We start from the raw sequence: 9,157 nt of genomic DNA on the forward strand, positions 1-9,157 counted from the left end.
CCTTCCCTTTTTCATGTGCTTTTCCCCTCACGCAGTTCACTCCTCCCCGGTTGGTTTGATCTTCTCCTCGTGTTTTGCTGCGTTGGGCGTTTTGCTGATCTCCTGCAGCCACCCTCAGCGTGCACATTTCCCATCCTGGTGTTTCAGATTCCTCCCGCTGCTGCAGGAGCTCTGTGAACCAGCCCCTGTAATGCCACGCAGATGTGTTAGGAGCCAACGCTGCTCGGCGTTGCTTTGGGAATGCCTCAAACCCAGCACAGCAGCGAAGCACTCAACTTAGGGCATGCTCAGCAGCTGTGAAAAGCCCTCTCGTTTCTTAGCAAGGAGAAGATTCCCAATGCAAGGATTCTGCAAGGAACAAGGAAGAAAACAGCAAGAACCACCGTGATCCCAGAAAGAAGAGGAGGAAGCGGGTGTGCGTTCCTCAGACACAGCACCACAAACACGTCCTGTGGAAAGGCTGCTGGCACACATTGCTCACGAACTGCCTTTTCCACACGGGCTTGGTGGGTTATCCTTTTTAGAGGGAAGACAACACAGTGCTGTTATTTAATCACGAGAGGGCCCACCTGCACACACACACTGAAAGCAGCAGGTATGCTGGTGGGTAGAGCACCAGGCTGCCATGCTACAGGTGAGGGAAATGACCCACAGGGACCGAGCCTGGAGTCTTTCTGTTTCGGTCCACGCAATAACACAACCCCTCTTGTTAAACAAACTGCTTCTTTCAGCATGTAAGGTCTTGAACCATGCTTTGGTTTCACAACATCAGGGGCCAGGGTGGGGAAGAAAACATTGTTTTCCTCCAGGGAGAGGGGGGTGCACTCTTTTCAAGTCATTTTCCAGACATGGCTTCTGGAATCACTACCTCGCACATCACCTCTTAAGACCCATGTCAGAGAACCACAGAAAGGTTTGGGTTGGAAGGGGCCTTACAGACCACCCAGTTCCACCCCCCTGCCACGGGCAGGGACACCTCCCAGCAGCCCAGGTTTCCCAAAGCCCCATCCAGCCTGGCCTTGAACACCTCCAGGGATGGGGCAGCCACAGCTTCTCTGGGCAGCCTGTGCCAGGGCCTCACCACCCTCTGGGTGAAGAACTTCTTCTTTATGTCTAATCTAAATCTCCTCTTAGTTCAAAGCCATTCCCCCTTGTCCTATCACTCCACTCCCTGACAGAGTCCCTCCCCAGCCTTCTTGCAGGCCCCCTTTAGGTACTGGAAGGCCACCATGAGGTCTCCCAAGAGCCTTCTCTATGTCCTAACATAGTGCTGGCTTTGAAAAACAGGTGTTTAGTTGTGTTTTTTTTTTTCTAAAACATCCAGCACTGTTTATTTTTCTTATGCTTTATACTGTATGCATTCATAAGAGCATTACAGAGACTCACCCCTGCTGACCGTTTGTAGGAACAGTCATCTAAAAAGCCTAAGTCTGCACCTTCTCTAAAATATTAAGACGCCTTTGGGCGGAGGAAGGGGAGGGGAAAAGGCATTTTATGCTCCAATTGAGTCATTCTTGGCTTTAAAAAATTGTTTGGTCATTCTATCACCTCCTGACCAACACTCCCGAAAACAAGACCTGCAGAAACGACCTGCCCAGCTGGAGGACCATCACGCCCACCTTTCCTCCTCTCACACCCCTCCTGAGAAGAGAGGCCACTTGTAGCAAGTTTTATGTTCTGGATATCAGGAGTTTCCAAGCCTGTTCTGTTTACTTCTCGCTCTCAGATTACCAAGAGATCTAATCGAGAGCACATCCAAGGGGAGCTCAGAAGCAGTTCCATGAATCACATTCCCATGTGCACACACGGATCCATCCGAACCACTTTGCCGGCCGTTTGTGCTCAGTTTGTGTCAAGCTCCTGCAAAACCCCTACAGAAACAAGCCTTTAATGCAGGTCATGAATATTTGCTTCTTGAGCTGGGGCTTGCCATAGTAGCTACAGCTGTTTAAAAATATATAGACAATAAAAATTCAGAAACTCTCCCTGCCGCTGTTTCAAGAGAAGCCAAGTCGGTCACATCTTGACTTCTGATTCACTACGGTACAGCACACTGCCCAATGTTAAAGTTTACTTTTACTTGTTGGTACAGTGAAGGAACCACATTAAGAATTCGCCCCGAGAACACGGAGCAATGACTGTAAAATGGGATCATCTTGACTCATACATAAATGCATGTGGAAATTATCCTAAAATTAATTTTCTCTTCTGTAACACTGCAAGCTATTCTAGCAGCTTTCTGGCTGACCGATGAATAAAACTGAATCCACGAAAAGGAGCTTTGTAAGGGATTTTTGTTCCGTCTTATGTAACTTTGTAGATCCAGTACAACTGCTCTGAAGTCTCCACTCTTTAAACAAGCCTTGATCTGAATGTCTCATAAGTCTTTCAAGAAAAAGCAAAGAACAAAATAAAGTCTGCTGATTCTGAGAAACAAGTTATGAAAAAATCATGGCACCTGCTCTCAGGGACTAGTCACCTTCCAAGATACCTCTCTCCCAGAGAGAATAAAGAAAGCATTAAACAAAATTAAGCCACATATGAGTCCAACGTCTAATATAATCATGCAGCTGGAGCAGCTATCTATTAATTACACTTTAAGGTCTGTGTAGTTGGTCAAGAGAGATTGTGGCTTCAAGCCTAGGGGCAGATTTCTACCTAAAGCAAACTGAAAAAACGAGGATTTTGTTAACAAATGCTTTAGATAGTGTACATTGTACACTAAAGAATTACAATTTTTTGTGTCAAGCAGTCATTCAGGAGTTACGAAATGAAGAGTATGGATTGTTTGTGGAACATTCCCTTTCTCATAACGTGGATTTTTTAGAACAATTGTCACAATTCAAATCCCCTTAATAGATAACACAATATCCAGACCTCAGTTAGCAGAGGTCTGAACACATCTCAAACGCTGCTCCACTCTCCTCCTCAGCACCCTGAACGTGAGCTGACCAAACCCCAGGTCTGCAAACAATGCAGTCTTACCCAGCAACATTATCCTTTAAAGGAAAAAGAAAATGAACTGCACATCTCCTCGAGCAAGCTTTGATGCTGCTGCACCCCAATATTGTGCAGGCTGTTTCCGAATATCTCCTCCTCCTCCTCCTTCTGGGCAGCCACAGAAATGCCGGCTGCCTGCACCAGCCAGGCTTCACGGGCCAGTTGTTTGGGAATGCTGAGAAGTCTGTTATGTTAGGTCAGGAGGAAAGAAACAAAAAGAGTTTTTGAAAGGGCAGAAAGCAGGAGTTGGATAAAACTACGAAGCAAGAACCTTTGTGAGCACAGAGCATGCAGACTCAGCCTGTGCGTAAGGCAGTTTGTATACATGCAACTGATACCAGCATAAGCCGGAAAACAAAAAGTTATCTGAGGGTATTATTAGAAGCCTCACTGAAAAAAATTGCCAAGCAGGGACACCGCACGGGGAAGTTTTCGGTAAGTTAATACAGTTGTGACAAAGGAGGGGAACGCACTAAGGACCGTGCTTGTTGCAGAGCCTAACCTACGCTTTGCCTCTCCCCTGGCTTACAGCAGCAGGGCCGTGTAATTAGGGAGAAACCCTTCCAGGCAGCTTTCCTCCACTCGGGGCAGACTCCCAGACGACTTCCCAGTAGCATAAATAACAATCTACATGTCTAAATGCCACTCGGACCTACCGGGGGGTGGCACGGGAATGAGCCAGCAAGGCAGCGAGGGCTCACCGAGGGGCAGACGCTTCACTGAGCCTTTGAGGAGCTAGAGGGACACCTCAGGGGCTGAAAGAAAGACTCCAAGGGATGAAATGTTTCGGCCCTTATCTGTCGGAAACACATCCCAGCCACGTACGAGATGTCTGTGAATTCATCCACCACCCTGCTACCCCCTCACACCACGGGTTTCGCTGAAACATCACTCATTTAACTGGATAAAGCTCGACTTCCCCAAAAGCCCTGCTCGATGCCTGCAGACCCACGGGACCGCCACCTTGATGCAGGGTGAACTTATACACGATTTTTGTTTGTTTTTGTCCCCAACCCGCTGGGGGACAGCCCAGGAAGCAAAACCCAAGCAAGCCCTGCGGTACCAGCCGACGGGTCGCGGTTGCTGAGGCGAGCATTGGGACTTTTGACGCCAAACGAGAGACAGGCCGGCTTGCAGCCACCCGAGCTACGAGAAACGACCCCAAAACGAGACAAAATAAACCAAAAAGCCCCCAAACGAGGTCACCGCCCGCCGCCCCTACGCCGGGCAGGGGGCGAGGCCGCGCCTGAGGCGGCGCCGCCGGGGCCCGCAGCCGGGGCCGGGCCCCCCCCCGCTCCGAGCCCCTCAGCCCGGGCGGGCTCCGCCGCCCCCCGGCTCTCACCCGCTGGGCGCTGCCGGCTCCGGGGGTCCCGGCCCGGCTCCGGGGGGCTCCGGGGGGGACTCGGGGAGGGTGGCTCCGCTCCTGGGCCGCGCCGGGCTGGGAGTTTCCTGCCTGAGTCACCGGGAGCTGGAGCGGCGCAGGGAAACACCCTTCCTGCCGCTCCAGCTCCTCCTCCTCCTCGTCCCGCCGCCACCGAGCTTTTTCCCTCCCCGGCCCTCCGGTTCGGCCTCCCCCTGACGAGAGGAGGGCGGGGGTTGGGGTTTTTGTTGGGTTTAACACGCCAAAAGGCAGCGCCCGCCTCGGGGCTGCAAGCCAAGGGAGAGCCGGGGGTAGCCCCAGCCCCCCCAGTGCTACCCCCGCCGTGTGGAAAATTATCGCCTGGGTTTATTTATTTTCCTTCACTTTGGCAGTAAGGGTCAAGGATCTAAGCTGAAAGACAGAGGGGAGGCACCAGGAAACCCCCTGAACATATTTCCTCTGGGTGGTGCCCACATACAGCCCTCGTCCCGGCCGAGGCGCCACGCCTGCTGTATTTTTCTGTAAAACGCACCATGGAGTTGCTCATTTTTAAGGCTGCTTACATCTTTTTCCGCTTCACCTTCTCCCATTTCAAGCTCTGGTTCTTCAAGATTCATCCCATGAACGCATATGCTCTACCACGACATGAAACTGCTTCGTTAAAGCTTGTCAAAATTGCTCTAATTTATGGCAGGCACAATCCACCGGAGTACATACATACAGGTTACTGACAACGTAGAGCTTGGAAACTTCTAAACAAGTTAGAGTTTTCCTCAAAATTATTCCTTTACTTGATTATTTTTTTTTTTTCCAAATGAGTTACCCCTGTACTAAGTTTCTTTAAACAGCCTTTTTTTTTTTTCAGTATCATCTACAAGACAACCTTCAAAAAGTGGGAATAAGTTGCTAAATCCCATAATTATCATTACTTCAAGTACCGTCTTGTCACGTTATTCCACATCATCATGAATTCCAACAGCTCGTGGAGAAATTACGCATCATTTCAAAACGTTATTGTTCCCATTTCACCGTGTTACTGCCATATCTCCAGAGTCTTATTTTTTCCAGTGCTGCATTCAGTGCTTGTCTGTTAATTTGTGCAAGTTTCTTTTCTAGGATGGGGCTGCTGCTGCTCCTCTGCCTGGATGTTTCCCTGATGTACTCTGAATGCATACATCGAATGAATGAATTTCACCTGTCACAGTTCCCGATCAGCCTAGCTCCTAAATCCTGTTCAGTGAAAACTATAGAAGACGACGAGAGCGAGATGCTTGTTTCTGGCTGATACTGCACCCTCTTCTACAAACTACTCTTGGGGCAATGTTGTTAAAATAGAAGTTAAAGTTGTTAAAGAACAACTCACCTTTATAATGCAGGATTGGTTTAGTTTCCGTGTCCTGGGTGAGTGCAAATTGACAACAGATTTGTCTTAATGCAGCCACTTGGTCTGCATCAGCATTGAGACCCCAGTTCCCAAGCCACTAGAGAGCAACAAGGGAGACTTGAAGTGCAATGTTTCTAGACGTGGAACTTGCTGCAAAGCTATAAGGTCCCAGCGAGCTCCGATCAACTGTGGCTTGCCCCCAGAATGGGTGCCACTCAGTGCTCCTGTGCAAGACTGCCGCTGCAGCTCCCAGAAGTGTTACTTACCAAAGTCACCTGGTGCCAGGAGTGGCTGCTTTGCATGAAAGCAAGACACTGCCAGGAGGCAACTCACCCTAAGGATCGGCTGAGCCCCGGGTCTTCCTATGCTCCTTCTCGAGTCACTGATGCCAGCGGCCAGAACTGAGATCTCAAACAGCCCTAACTTGGCTGGAATTTATCTAAACCTGGTATTTAACCCCTACTTGCTAGCTATCTTTGCTGAGATCGATAACACCAATGCATTATGTTCCTGACAACTTGCATACCTTACACCTACATCAGATGAACAACAGATATTAGTTAGTAACAGGCTTAATCCAATTCTCTGTACATTAGCAGAAGCCTTCGTTCAAAGCACTATGCTAGCCACAGACACCCACAAGTCTATTTCCTGAATTCTAGCTGGTTTCGTTTTGTTTTGAATTCCTGTCTTTGGGCTTTACAGTATTTATGCAAGGTCTGTGAAAGAAAATCTTCTGTGGGAGCCCAGAAGAATCTACAGAAGGCTTCAGTTCCATGTGAATGAAGAGGTCTGACAGGAGCCCTGGGGTCCTGCCTACATATGTTTAAAATGCTTACATATTCTCCAGTTCTGCACCTTTCCACTTGGATATTCTAGCAATTAAGCTCAACAGCATATCCATCCATCCATCCATTCAGTTTTCATCAGCTGAGCCCACAGAGATCTCTTCCTCCTTGGAAAGGAAGACAGACATCACAGGAAACCATCATGATTCAACACAAAGGTTTTTGGGAAGCCAAGGTGGGCAATGGCCACAATGACCCCAAGATAGGACATCATGCAAAACTACAAAGTTGCCTGAAAATCAATGAAATAAATCCACACACCTGGCGAATCATCAGCCACTTGTCCATACTCAAGAGAAATGGAGATTTTTGGCACAAGAGGTCAGTACAGACTTCATTTTGTGTCAGACAAGGCCAACAGTTTGAAGCAGAGCAAGGCTACGAACACACTCCGTGTTCCCACACCAAGTAACGCAAGCCTGTAGCTTCATCTCTCAGGAGGAGACAGGCACAGTGCTTGGGGAGTTCAAGCCGAAGAGACCAAGCAGAAAGCGACAACTGTCTCAAAAGACATCAGTGAGCAGAGAGCTCAGAAAGCAGGAACCTGCCCTAAGACTAGGGCACATTTGCTATGCAATTCATCTTTCAAAACGTACCAGAAGATTTCAATAATCTCTGTAAAAGCATTAAATTTTTCTTTTAACAAACTACTACCAAGGCACGAAGCACTCTGTTACGGATTGAGCATTACACGATAACAGGTTGCCTTCCCCAGATCAACAGTTGTGTTCTTCCAGCTACGTACCGTGTCAGGAAATAACATGAATAGTAGCACTACATCCAACTTTGTCACCCTTATTAGCTTTAACACACACAAATGTTCTGTTTGCTGTTTCTGGGTCACATGCTGTATCATGCAAGCCCTGCCCCAAATCCCTCACTTGGCTTCTTTGGATTCACAACTGCTTGCTAACTTTCTTGATATCAGTAATGTGACACAAGCAAAGGTCCTCAAGGACCTAGTGGGTAATTAGAAGGTTATTAAAACTGAACAACAAAGAAAGCGTTAAGAGAGTTTACAAAATCTGTGCTAAAATGGGACCTAGATATGACAGAAGGTCACGAGAAATAAAAGGAGAAGGAAGAAAAGTATTGTGACAGATAAGGGCCTCTTTGCTGTAACTTCTCACAGAGTGCACCCAGAAGATAAAGAGGAAAAAAGAAATGTCGAAATAAAGCACAGATTCAACTGTGACAGGACCCAATAACAGTGTGCTTTATTCCAGACACTTTCGATATCGGATTTAACACCATACCTTGAATATTATAATCTTTCCTAATCCCATTTAGCCAAATCCTCATTTTTAAAGACCCAAATCCATGCTTGCTATTCCACCTACATCCGTGCTGCTTTACAAAACCGTTCCCTTCTCCCTTGTACATCACTCAAGTGCTTATTTTCGTTTTTCAAAAACCCAAGCAGGCCTTCTTGTGCCTTCATGTTTAGGTCAAGGAACATAGCTTTTCTTATTTAAACACAGTCCTTTGATGTTACGAAAGCAACAACCGCCAGCTCAGAAAGAGAACTTACTAAAAGCAATCCCTTGAAATTTTGAAGTCTGCCACCTAGTGGGCTTTTAAAATATAATTTCAAATTAGAAGATACCCCTTAGAAGCGTAGAAATTTCAGTTTTCAGATGCTCTGCCTTTTTTTTTTTTTTTATGCTTTCCTTAGTTAGACTTAATCATTTACAAAACAAAAGACTACGTCAGAAACCCCTCAAATCTAAACAGAAGTGCAACGAATCAGGCCTAGTTTTTCTCACATTTCTGCAATTGCGTACTCGAAATCCTAAAAGTGCAAGTAAGGCATACTCGAACGCTGTGCCTCCTCATTGAAGAGGAGGATCTAAAGTTTAAGATTCAAATCAATTCATAGGTGACAGACAGAAGCAGGAATTTGGAAACGTGGTTTAAAATGTCCAGAACTAATGGACATGGGATGTGATCCAAGTAACAGCACTGCTGTGAGAATCAGAAACCAGAAAACGTTACTCAGAAATTTGAGCAAACTGGTAAAATGCCCCCAAACTGTGCTTTTATGATGACAGAAGAGCAGGTCACCATTGGAAACTGGCTGAGCAATAAGCAGCAGGTATCACCCACCTCCAAACCACACAGAGGTCTCTCCACAGAATGCACCGTTAATTTCCTAGCAGGAAATTGGTTGAAACAGCAATTTCACTATATTTCACTAGCATTTTTACTTACAAAGTAAGTAAGAGCTGTAAAGGAATTTATTATGGATCACTGCTTCATCAACATGAAGGGCTGAAGGATTTTTTCTTTTCCCCACATCTCCTTAGTATTAGCCAAGGCAAGTCTATGAAAAGCAGGAATTTCACTGAAGGTAAAGGTAATCACTGTACAGAAAGGAGGAATAAAGCAACTGCTTCTTAGATTTTTAAAAGCATAGAGTACATAACATACATATACTCAAAAAATAATGAGCCAGTGCATGCAAATGCTGAACTTCCCAGTATAAGTATACAATTAAAAACTACCAGTGTGCTGAATGAGCAAGAAGCCTTTAGTGGAGCATATATGCTGCCTCTGCATGCGATA

General features: G+C 46.7%; 1 protein-coding gene across 1 annotated transcript in view; it reads right to left on the bottom strand.

Annotated features, from left to right (window-relative positions):
• CYFIP1 (cytoplasmic FMR1 interacting protein 1) overlaps positions 1–4,472 on the bottom strand; it is a 62,181-nt gene extending 57,709 nt beyond the window's left edge. Inside the window, exon 1 of the mRNA XM_084301294.1 lies at positions 4,343–4,472. The gene's annotated coding sequence lies outside the window, so the exon portion shown is untranslated. The remainder of the gene's footprint in view (positions 1–4,342) is intronic.
• Positions 4,473–9,157: the final 4,685 nt, after the last annotated feature.

This window comes from Netta rufina, assembly GCF_964035555.1.
Source record: "Netta rufina genome assembly, chromosome: 1".
NCBI classification, from domain to species: Eukaryota; Metazoa; Chordata; class Aves; order Anseriformes; family Anatidae; genus Netta; species Netta rufina.